The 11,292-nt window shown below is 31.4% G+C and overlaps 1 non-coding gene across 1 annotated transcript; it reads left to right on the forward strand.

The window, feature by feature from the left end:
* Nucleotides 1-497: 497 nt before the first annotated feature.
* On the forward strand, nt 498-604 carry LOC121214127 (small nucleolar RNA R71). Its single transcript, XR_005909714.1, has one exon. It is a non-coding gene; the product is annotated as a small nucleolar RNA R71 (small nucleolar RNA).
* Nucleotides 605-11,292: the final 10,688 nt, after the last annotated feature.

Raw genomic sequence — 11,292 nt, forward strand, 5'->3', positions numbered from 1 at the left:
CCTAGAGGGGGTTGTGCTTTCTAATTTCCTTGACCACCCCAAGAGAAATTGGAATGGTTCCTCCAACCTGCATTATAGGTGTTACTATATGGGTTATTTTGAGGCCTAATTTTATTACCCATATAGTTGATTAGTCCGTTCTTTGTGCTAGGACCGTAGGGTAAATATTTTGGATGTTCATTCCTCCTCCATTCGTATTGCACTGCATCATCGGATGTACCTACGTAGGAACATAAAAACCATCAAATTTCTTATTTAATTGTTCTACCTAATTCGATAACATGGTGACCGCATCTAAGTTAAAAGTACTGACTGCTTTCATCGGCTTTATCCTCATGAATTGCCACTGATAATTATTCAGTGTCATCTCCTCTATAAATTCATAAGCCGCTTCAGATATTTTATTGTTAAGTGTTCTATCAGCTACTGCATCGGTCAACTGCCTAGTTAAGGGGTTCAAATCGTTGTAAAAGGTTTGAACCTATAGCCATTGAGGTAACCCATGGTGGGGGCACCATCACAATAAATCCTTATACTTCTCCCATGCATCATATAGGGTCTCTCAGTCGATCTGATTGAAGGAAGAGATATCATTTCTCAACTTGGTTGTCTTAGCTGGTAGGAAGTACTTCAGTAGGAATTTCTCGATCATTTGATCCCATGTAGTGATAGAACCTCATGGAAAAGAATTCAACCATTGTTTATTTTTGTTTCTCAACGAGAAGAGGAATGATCGTAGGCGAATGGCATCGTCAGAAATGCCATTTATCTTGAAAGTATCACAAACTTTTAGAAAATTAGCCAACTGAGTATTTGGATCTTCGTCTTGCAAACCGTCGAACTGAACAAATTGTTGTACCATCTAAATAGTGTTTGAATTTAGTTCAAAATTATTCGTTGCAATGGTGGGTCTCACAATACTCGATTCAGTCCCCGTTAGAGTGGGCTTGGCATAATCGTACATAGTGCGAGGAACAGGATCTGGATTTGCAGCAACTGCAGGAGGTGGCTGATTATTCTTATTATCATCCATCTCCTCAGTAATAATAATAACATCCTCTTGCTCGTATACTATACTCTGTCGACTCTGTCTTGCTTCTCTACGGTTTTTGCGTGCTGTTCTTTCAATTTCGCTGTCAAACAGTAATGGTCCCGATGGGTTTCTTCCAGTCATAAACTAAAGGAACCTACTAGAAGAAAATAAAAGAAAAATTAGAAAATAAAAATTAAACTAAAAGCAAAAATAAAATGCAATAAAAATAAATGGCTAAATTAATAAAAATCAAGTGTTCCTAATATTTTAGCCCCCAACAATGGCGCCAAAAACTTGATCGTCACTAAACTAACTATAAAAACAACTAAGGCAAGTGCACCTATCGAACAATAGCATAGTTATGGTGAGTAGGGAATATTGTATGCACGGGGACTAAAAGGACTAGTAATTACTGTTTTTCTATTATTTAGCCGACAAATTGGAGTGATTGTTTTTAATCTAAATTTACTAATCTAATTTATCTAATAACGCAACAGAGAATGAAATAGGAAAATAATCAAAGGTAACCCAGGAAAGAATCCACCTAAACTTCACCTATTATTATGAATCTGAATTAAACGATATATTGCTAATTTTCTTCATAATTGATTTTTAACCTATTGTCTAAGTAGCATCTCTTCAAGTCGACCAATTCCAAAAATTTGGATTAGCCATTCTTGGAGTCCGAAATAACTTGGACATTCCTGGGCTTTTGGAGTACTCTCTTTTATTAGGTTACCCCTTGTGGCTTCATACTCAAACACATTATATGAAATTCTTTGAGATGTTTGTGAGAATCCTTATTTTCTAAGCCATGGAATGTGGGGAGCAAGTGCATCAAACCTAATTTCAACTCAAAGGCTACTTTCAAATTTGGATAACTGATCTACGAGTGCAATGATAAGTTCTCTCAGTGTATGGTTATTTTTAGTCATTATTTTGGTTTAGATTTCAAGTGTCTTAGCATCTGTGCTGATCTCTTCTTTAGGCAGCAAAAAGGAAAGATATTTAGATTGTTGATTTTTTTTGATTCACCTATTCTCTCAAGGAATGAGTTATCTTCTTGATTTTTGGATTGAACTCGAATGTACCTATGCATGCAGACCTAGTCATCCAAAGAAATCATCAGTAGTTAGTACCAATTCCTGACAACGGTGCCAAAAATTTTATGGGCGTAGAATCCATCAAATCTAATTTTCTATTAGGGGAGTAGGGTCAAATCGCACAAAGATATGACAAAAAAAATTGAATTCTACTACGACCAAAAATTAGTCGTAGTTACAACTAAGTAAATCGGGAGGAAAATAAATAAAAGAGGGGGTTTTATTATTTCAAAAATAAAGAAATAAATATAATCAAACTGAAATAAAATATTAAATAATAGAAAATCGAGATAATGAATAAAGAATCAATATGATAACAAACTCTAGCATTAGATGTGACATTATTCTTGGTATTGAGACCGATCAAGAATTAAATCATGTTTTCTTACTTATTGATAAGTAGATTATAGCAATCAAATGACAAATTAGAACCACCAATATTTTCTTAGATTGTTAATTAATTATGAAAACAACTCGACAATTAATCATTGTGAATCGAACAACCCTAAAAGACACTCTTAGAATTTAATTTGCTAATAGCCTTATAAATTAAAAAGACCTAACTCCACTCAACACACTCAACTGCACGATTCATTTAATTAAATTTCCCATTCTCATAACACAAGGTATCGCTTGGTTCAGTCAAATTATGCTTACTCATCATTGATTGTTAGAACAAAAAGATAATTACAAATCTAGTTATTCGAAGTAACAATTTAGTATCTTAAACACCAAATAAGGGACCTAACTTGAAATTATACTAAAATAACAATAATATAAAATAAAAATTCTAAATGACAAACTCACCTTATCCTTCAAGAGGATTTTTTAGGTGATTAAATACAAAACAATTATTAATCTAAAAAAACAATATCCATAGTTATCAACTTAAACCACATTTTTTCACATATTGCCCATCCGATCATGCGGCACGCAACTATATTGCTTCCTAGAGCTTCATTACTTATCATCCATGTGTCAACTATATAAATTAGCTCAAAATTGAAGTATCCTTGTGAAATATATTGCACCCATAGAAAATAAACATAATTCACTAGAATTAATAGCAATAATGTCCCAATTCTACTAAAATTAGAAGGCAAAAACATGTCAAATGTGCATATTAATACAACTCAATTTCATTCTTTTAAGTTGTTAAATTTTTTTGCAGGTTAAAAGGGAGAAAGAAGAGGCAGCCAACACCCATGCATGGAAATTGTGGAAATTTGATGCATAATGGGGGTGTTGCGCAGTGGTGTAAGCTTAGCTGCTGCTATTCAGTGTCTAGGTGCCACTAACCCATACCTACCACCATATAACAGGTAGTATAATTCATTTAAGACTTGATGGTTGTGGGGGCATACCCAAAGCTGTTCTATGCTTTGCTTTGTGTTCATCCACCTCACCCCTTTCTTTTGCATGAGAAACAAAAGGGGAGAAAGGGAAGAGAGGAAAGGGGGGCCAAAACCCCCCCAAAATGGTACTTCGACAAAAGACATAATTATTCAATTCCCTTTCCCAACCCTTGATGGAGGTCAATTGCTAAGGAGGCCAAGCGAGTGAGAAAACACACCACTTCCCTTTTTAGATGCATTTGCAATATTGGTCCAATCAAAACCTTCCAAGCTCCCTATCCATCTTTCAACTCCACCATACAAAAACACACAAACCATAAGTCAAGAAGAACAATTTATTTTATATACCATCTCTATATACACAAAGAAAAAAAAAACCAACCAAGTCCACGATATAACGATAAATAATTTTCATGGAAATAATTTGGACTGACATTAAATTTTAGGTTTTATCTTTGTATACCTTTCCCTTTATATATATATATAAATGAATAATCCTCCCATTTCCACAAAATATTAAATTTAATGAAAAAACCGAACATGCTTATATCTTCATTTCCCTAAGCACTATCCGGACAAACCAACATTTCTTCCTAAACATGCTTGGTCCACAAACCCCCTCTTAAAACTCTGTCTATTGGCAAAAATAAAAAGGAAACCCAAAATTATAATCTAAACGAAAATTTCTTGATATCCCATTCAAGTGAGGAACACAGTTATGTGGCCTATCTGCCTATGTGCTTAATATTTATAAATATAAATATATTGTCAACTTTGCATATGAATATGTTCCCCACCTTAATTGGTCTCCAAAGCCCTTACTTATCATCTCTCTATAAAATCTAAAATCTCTACCTTTCTTTGACCCCCTATAAAAAAAAAGAATGGACCAAGTTAAAGAAGCAAAGGGTGATGAAGCTTTGAGTATGGCCTCCATTGCAAATGGCTTTATTTTAATGATCATCATCATCTAAGAGAGAGATCATATTTGTTTATCTTTTTTTATTTGGTCTTTGGTCTTTGCGTACTTGTGGTGAAGCGGGTGTTCGCTCAATGAGGGGACCCCATTTGCCTACCCTAATCGGAGACAATAAACGATGGGCTCAAAGGTTTTTACCTAAGCAAATTCATCTCTCTAGGATTTGTGTAAATCACACCTTTCTTCTAAAATCCTTTGATTTAACCAACCAGAGTTAACTTGATCATTTCATTAACTTGGATGCTTTTGAGTTTAATTCTATTAAAGAATCTAAAACCTATGCTTATCATCTTGTCATATATATGTGTTTGTGTTTTTCTATTCTTTTCAAAGTTAGATTAATGTCTCTGGTCATGCTACATGCTAGGCCATTATCAAAATGCTTTGTCTCTCAAGTCTTTGAATCCATCCATACCCTAAAATGTGAGCCGACAAACTCATTTTATAGGAACTACCATGTGATTTATATATGCCCAACCCAAAGTCACCCATTTGGTTGGTTCTTCCCTGTTCTTTTCTTTGACTTAAGATAGAAAAAGAAAACATAAAATTTAATAAATTTGTCAAGCCAACCAATCATGATTTTTCTTAAATCCCCATTTATGATAATTTTCCTATTAAGGAAGTATTCCTTATAGAGGTCTTTCATTGTAGGCCATCTACACATTTAACAAGGTGCTGGCACTTTATCAGTATTTTATTAATTCTTATGTCTTTAATGTAAATCTATCAATTAATACATTATTTTTTCTTCTTTTGTAGTATTCTCCACAAACATGATTATGATCCTATAAGCTTTGAATTAAACAACGATTCTTTAGAGTAATCATGTTACTAAAAAGCCATTGAACAAGATGTTTAATCAATGTCACCAGTTGACACCACAAATGTCTAGCTCTAGAACCTGAGTACAGCTAGAATCCAAGTTGCTTTTAGATTCTGTATACTTTTTATTCAAAAGAAAGATTTCATTTCAGCTTTTTAATTGGGAAACTTTTCTTTCTGTTTTTTCCCCTTTATGATATTTATTTGTATTAATTCCAATATACGCCTTCCAACATATTGCATGAACATGTAATCAACTAGATTTCCCCTCTGCTGCTGTTATCTTTGCTTTTCAACACATAATTTGTTCACAAAATTGAAATCTATGATGTTCATCAATAAACATCAATAGAACTGCTTTCTTTAGTAGACAGAATCATTACTTACAGTGAGTAAAAATTAGAACTGTTCCTAGCTATAATTTCTTATTACACTATCATTTAATCTTTATATGTGATAAAATTGGTTTATGTGAAATATTATTTAAAAAAGAATCCAAGTTGTCTAAAAAGATTCCATAACAATGTGATGGAATGTTTCATTTGAATGGTCCATGATTTTTTTTTGAACATTTATTTAATTATGTCATAAAAGTGTTAAAAGCTTTGATTGATTATAAGTTTGATGTATACTTAACATGTCCAAAGTTACCATAATGTAATCCTAAAGTCTTTTTCCTCAAAATGTGAGTTTAGGGCAGTGACACAATAATTGGGGATAACCCTCTTTTTGCTGGTCACTGCTTCATGTACAACACGAGTAATGCTAGATTCTTCTACCATTTTGTAGCTTTAGAGGATTGACTTATTACAGAGCCATGAACAGTGTCCCCTAATTTTTGGGTCACTTGACCGACAAGAGTGCATGAACAGGAAGTGGATAAAGACCCTGCTCTACCACCATTATTACTACCCATCTGTTAATATTAAAAACAAAAGAAAAAAAAAAAGAAAAAGAAAAAAGGCAAGTCCAAGAAGCCCATTGTTTTAAACACCTCACTATTCTAATGGGTAAAAGATCACCCTATCCATGAAAGTGAAACAAAGGGCAAAATCAACACCCTCTCTCAAAAGGATAAAAGTTATGGGACAAACATTTTTCACATCAAGGGGCCTAAACAAATTTTATTCCGAAGGTGTATTAAATATATTTTCTATTACGATGATTTCAAAAGTAAAAAGGAATATGGAAATTTGTTTTTGAGATGTTAGGTTTGTGTTAGTGGGGTTTTAGATAGTTTTCTGTTTATGGAGAGTGAAAACTGAGATGGTGATTTTCACTTTTGTAGTATAATGGTGTCGTGAGTCATCGATCTGGAGCTTGTGCATGGAAGTGGAGAACATGGCTTCATCATATTATCCATAAAGTTGTTCCTTTTTGAGATCACAAGGACATGTCCGGATCTTGGTACTGATGCAAGTACCAACATTATTGTAGCTAAACACATTTATAATCCAATTTTCATGTTCCTATATATGATAATGGATTTTTCACCGTTGTCGGCAAGTGATGGGTTAAGATTTGCTTTGTAAATTTCAAGCAAAATGAGCTAAGAAAAAACAAAAAAACCAAGTAAAAAGCACTAAAAAGATGAAAGCATGAAGTCATGTCATTTAACCTTATCATGCATGAAGTTTGCTTCCTAATAGGGTTGAGTCAATGAATTTCATACTTGTTATGTCATTAAATGGAAATGATTTAGTGACCTTAATTTACCCCTTTCATGGTAAAGTACTAAAGTAAAAATGTTTGGGAACTGAGATGGCTCCATGAATTTAGATTATACTGTGCAATAGGATAAGATAAGCTTAATTAGATTCTAAACTATCCAAAAGGCGGTTAACATTTAAGCTTTAACACTCTCTTTTACACCTTGATTAAAAAAAGAAAACTCCCCTTTTTCTCTTGCAATCTTGAAATTTGAGTTCGAATCCCAATTGCAGAAGCCAATCAGTTGTGATTGAGTTAATTATTTTGTTAAGTGTTTGTAATAATTGATTTTGATGGTAACTATTGATATAGTTATAAGTTATAACTCATAGGATGAAGTTAAATTTGTTTTTTGGAGAGATCAAATTTGAGTTACTAATTTTTGAAAAAGATTAAAATGTAATTTTGTCACGTGAAATTTTACAAATTTTCAAGGAATTAAATTATTATTTTTTATTTTTAGAGAGGTTATAATTGAATTTTAATTTTTTTTGAAAGGATTAAAATACAATTTTACAATCGAATTAATTAACTTAAAACTTTGTGATTTGCAAAAGGAAAAGTAATTTTTCATTTTGAAGGGGTCAAGATTGCTGGCACAATGGTGATTTATGACCCTTTAATCAAAATTCCTAATAATTTGGTATTTTTTTATTAAGGAGAAATTGAAACAATTAGAAGGTGGGATAGATACACGTATGGAGAATTAGATACGCAATATTGCATGAAATTAATACATGTAGGGACATTGAAAAGTTTGATATGTCACACACAACATCAGGGTATTGGAAAAGCTTTCCTGATGAAAAACCTTCAAGAGAGGCAGCCTTCCTATATGCATGCTTTTTGCATGTTTTCAAAACCCTCATTATATTGCTACTTGACTCTATCACTCATCCATCCTTGAGGAGATAAAATGAAAAGGAATACTTCACAAAATAATTCTGCATAGGTAGGGCAGGCAACCAAATTTCATAAAGAAACTACTTGAATGCTCTTAAAGCTCCATCATTAAATTCAATGGGGAGATGAACTTTGCCTTCTTTTTTTATTTAATATCCTCCAATTTCCAATAAATTTAAAATCGAGTTGGATTGAACTTTTAAACAAAAACAATTTTTAAAGTTGTTTTCCCCATTCACAAGACTAAAAACTTTATTGAAAGACATAAATTTCTTACGACTTGATCAACAGGTGTCGATGAATTTTACCTGCTTTGTTAAACTCAAACAAGATTTACTTTCAAAAACCATGATTTCACTTTGAAAGAAGTGAAATCATTTTTTTTCTAAATAATAAAATTTTAAGCATATATATTATCTCATAATATACCAACATATGAAAAAAAATGAAATTTTTTGTCCCAAGTTCATATCGAGTTGGTATGTTGCATATGTAGTAACTTCATACTCTAGCAAGTAATATTAAAGTAGTATTAACATCTATATAATACATAACATCAACTCTCCTTTATTATTAAGAATTAATAGGAATATTGTCGATTGAGTCTTAGTTTAGTTAGCATGGGTATTGTTGCGAATGTGGGAGGATGTAGGTTCAAGTTCACTAAAGCGCATTATCCATCTATTTATGGGTTGGGGAAAGACTATGAGTAGTTCTAAATATTGTATCAAGAAGAATAGATTTGATCAGAACCTATAACGAGATGGGTATTGTAAAAAAACAAATAGAATGTCGGTAATGTCAATATATTGCAAAGAAAAGAGAAATAAAAATAAAAAACACACAGATTTTTACATGGATACCCTTTCAGGAAAAACCACGGGTAGAGGAGAAGAAAATTCACTATGTCGAATTCGAATGATTACAAGAGGAGTAGACTATGTCTATTTATAGGCTTGTAAAACTATATTCTAATAGGAGTATAGTAAGATTGAAACACTTTATTCTAATCAATATCAAATAGATGGAGTTTAATAAGGTTTAAAAAACCTTATTCTAAAATAAAATAAAAGAAGTGTAATTCTAAATGGATTTTACTTTTGTTTTATTTTACCACTATATTTTATTTAAATAAGGATTCAGGTCACTTAATTCTAACAATCTCCATCTTGACACGAATTCTCAATGAACAAGTTCTTCATCGCGAACTCTCAATGAACAAGTTCTCCACCTCTTCCATAAAACCCTTTAAGGGTTTAACTTCAACAATGAACACCGACCAAGTCTAAGCAATGCTCAAACTTGGTTATAGGAAGTGACTTAGTCATCATATCTGTGTAACACCCCCAACCCGTATCCATCGCCGGAATCGGGTTATGAAGCATTACCGGACATATTGGATAACTTATAACTAATTCACAACTAAATAACATACATAGCATACTTTAATCAATACATCACCTAGATACATGCCACATTATCAAAAGAAAGGTACATCACTAAAATTTATCTGAGGTCGAGATTGCTCTGGATGCTGGACCGGACACTGGCTTTCTACTAACCTGCGCACGGAAACAACCATACGCTGAGTATGGGAATACTCAGTGGTATTACCATAATTCAAATTTATAACATTAATCGATAAATTTATATATATTTAATTTATGTTTATAATTATTCATTAATTATCTCATATTTTAAATCAACTTGATAATTAATAACAATAAGCAATATTTCAAATCTTGTATTTAATTGTATTCATACCTTATTTCACTATCTCAATTCTATTGAATTTTTCACTATCTCATTCCAATAGTTCATTTCAATTCATATACAATTCATTCAATTATTCACTATATTCAATATTAATTCTATTGCAATTTGTACTCACTAATATCATATAACAAAAATTTACTCTTAATCACATCATGAACTTTGAATTCATATATTCAAATCTCATATCTCGATTTCCAATTCACAAATCAATTCACAATTTCACTTTCTCATTTCTTTCCATAGCTCAATCAATCATACTTATTCAAAATTTCTCATTTCAATTATTTACCCCTATTAACAAGACTCGGACCTTGACGGATACACGGATCCAACCAAACACACCAGAATATCCAACCTAACAGACCCGAAATAATATAAATCCTCCCTAACACACCACTATATCATATCCTCCCAAACACACCAATAAGGCATTAGATGCCTCTTCGGATAAACCGAAGCATATAATAACAGAATCATCTTCTCGGCCGAACTACAAATCTCCTCATCACATCACAAATCCTATGGCATGCCATTTGTATCCAATCTAGTCTGATAAGTTAATAGCGTATTATTTTACTTTTCCAATTTCGAATTCATTTCCACAACAATTTCAAATATTCAATCAATTCAAAACATCTATTATTTCAATTCACAAACAATTCAATATCATTTAATTCAATATCGATATTTACCTTATTTTTATTTATTAAACATACTATTCAAAATTCAACAATTAATATTAATAAATTCAATACCAATACGTATTTTTTTATTCAATTCAATCATGATACTTACCTCAATTTGTTTATCATGTATATTAATTTAAATTATAACAATTAATAATTAAATTCGAATTATGGTAATACTAACCGAAATTTTCTCGAATCACTCGTCCACCTTCTCCTTTCCTTTCTAAGAAATAACTCTTGCACGACTTTAGCTACGTAATTAAACAATTAAAAATCAATAATACACAATTTCATCAAAATATTTCCATTTATACCTAAACTTTACCTAAATTCTAATTTAATCCCTTATCAATACTAATTTTATTTTCCCAATCTAACTCCATATTCTCTCTTAATTCTTACTATAAACTCATTTTAACTCTTCATTTTCACCATAAATCCCTAATTTTGAAATTCTCTCAATTTAGTCCCTATTAATTCAAAGTCTATAATTTATTTTACAAACCAACCTTTTACTAACTTCTAACTTGAAATTCAATCAATTTAATCCCTAATTCTTCAATTTATTCAACATAAACAACATCTAAAAATTTACTAACTTTCAAAATTTCAACTTAAATCAAGTAGTATTTTGTTCTAGGATTTCAAAAATATCAAAATTACAAGAAAAATGGACTAAATTAACTTACCAATTGAATTTGAAACTTTTTGAAACCCCTAAGCTGTGGTTCTCTTTCTTTTTCTTCTTTCTCTTTTTCTTTCTCAAATTTCGTTTTGCTTCTCTGTTTCTTTCTCATTTCTATTCTTTCTTTTGTTTTATAAATATATAATAATATAATATAATATATTAATAATATAATATAAAAAATACTTATTAATTAAGTAAATTTAATATAATATATATATTTTAAATTAAAAA

The sequence above is a fragment of the Gossypium hirsutum genome, chromosome D01, assembly GCF_007990345.1.
Source record: "Gossypium hirsutum isolate 1008001.06 chromosome D01, Gossypium_hirsutum_v2.1, whole genome shotgun sequence".
In the NCBI taxonomy this organism is placed as follows: domain Eukaryota; kingdom Viridiplantae; phylum Streptophyta; class Magnoliopsida; order Malvales; family Malvaceae; genus Gossypium; species Gossypium hirsutum.